This window comes from Nannospalax galili, unplaced genomic scaffold (assembly GCF_000622305.1).
Source record: "Nannospalax galili isolate Female #2095 unplaced genomic scaffold, S.galili_v1.0 C49287849, whole genome shotgun sequence".
Lineage (NCBI taxonomy): Eukaryota > Metazoa > Chordata > Mammalia > Rodentia > Spalacidae > Nannospalax > Nannospalax galili.
The window spans coordinates 1-1781 of NW_008478702.1; the positions used below are offsets into that span (position 1 = coordinate 1).

Genomic DNA, 1781 nt, shown 5'->3' on the forward strand with positions numbered 1-1781 from the left:
CAAACCCAAGGAGGCCCCCTCACAGACCGAAGGCTGAAAGCTGGGCAAGTGCGGGCCACCCAACAGCAATATGATTTTACCCCTACACAAACTACAGGTAACCAATTACCAGACTCTGGCCTGTGGTATCAACTTCTGTTGCAAGAACATGAACTTTTTGTGAGAGGAAATAAAGTGATAACACAGTCACAGACACCACAAGGAAGATGTGTTAGTGAAGGAGAAAGTATGGGGGTTTCCACAGCAGTCAACCCGTCAGAAAAAGTAGAGTGGCTGACAGAGGTGGGACTGGGGCACTAGGAGTAAAGTTTAATAGTTACAGACTTTCACTTTCCAAAAGGAAAGGGATTCTGGAGGTGGACGATGGTGATGTAAATGGACTTAATGCTACTGAATTATACATTTAGCAGTGGCTGGAATGGTAACTGTTACTATGTATTTTACCACATCTTGACACATCTTTAATTAGCCGCTTGAGGGGAATGAAGCGGAAGGAGTGAGTGGTACTGATGCTGGTTGCATTGCTTTACCGGCTTATAGGTGATGGACAGCTGGCCCAGGTAGTGGCCAGTCCTCTGAGTCTTGATCTCCACGTGGTTGAAGGTCTTACTGTTGTACAGGCCCACCATGCTGCCCACCATCTCTGGCAGGATGACCATGCCCTACAGGTGTTTCTTCACCACCTCGGCTTCTCAATGTGTGGCATGTCTTTCTTGGCCTTGTTCAGGTTTTTGAGCAGTTAGTGCCGCTTCCACCACAGGCTGTGGTTCAGGCACCTTTGCTGTCTGGCGGTGACCAGCTGCATGAGCTGCTTGTAGGACATGTCCAGCATCTGGTCCAGGCCCACAGCACAGTAGGTGAACTTATAGAAGTTTACCTTTTTCTTTTCTACTTCTACCATCTTTTCAGCTGTTAGGAAGAGAAACTTACTACATTTTCTTTAGAAATTTATTTTTTACTAGAGAAACCAGGAATGACTTGAGTTAGGTAGACATACTTGGTTTGGTTTGGTTTAATAGAAAACTATTTAGTGCTTCATGTATAAAGCATCTTATGTTACAAGCAAAGTAGAGATAAATTATTTGCTAATGTCAGTGGTTTATTAAACTGCTTTTTTTCAAGTAGATTAATTATTTGATTTGATCTATAAAGTATAAATTGCAGAGTAAAAGATTTTAATCATTTTATATAACTTGTTTACATTCTGAGGTTTCTGAAATAATTAATTTGAATAACCACAGTGGGAATTCTGTGACCACTTATTAGGAGCCTTGGGCTCTTGGCACCTCACTGTAAGTATAAAATGCTTTTGCTGTGATCCTCGGAGCTGCTAGAGAGCACTGAGGAAATGCTGGAGATGCCTGGTCTGCCTAGGGCCACACACCAAGTACCTTCCGGCCTCAGCCCAGTGCTGTAGGTATGCCCCGGCAGGTCTTCTGCTGAGTGGGCTGTGCTGCACAGTAGGATGTCCTCACTTCTCAACTGCTATGTGTTGTAGATGACAGGGACTCATTCAATTGGCTGACTGGGAGCAGCATTGACCCATTGGCGGATTACACAGTCTCCTCATCCGAGTCCTTGTCTTCTTCCTTGCTCTTTGTCCACAAGAGGACTGAAAAGTCACAGAGAATGTCCTGGAAGTCAGTGGGACCTAACTTTGGGATGAAAAAGCTGGGCCTTCCTGGTGACGAGGCAGATCACCAAGTAAAAGATGGTAGGTAAAATGCTGAAACCTTTACAATAGCTGCCCCCCTCATGTAGAGGCTGTGTATAAGACACAG

The 1781-nt window shown here is 44.6% G+C and overlaps 1 pseudogene; it reads right to left on the bottom strand.

Moving 5' to 3' along the window:
- Positions 1-444: 444 nt before the first annotated feature.
- LOC103728472 lies at positions 445-901 on the bottom strand (annotated as a pseudogene).
- Between the last annotated feature and the right edge of the window lie 880 nt (positions 902-1781).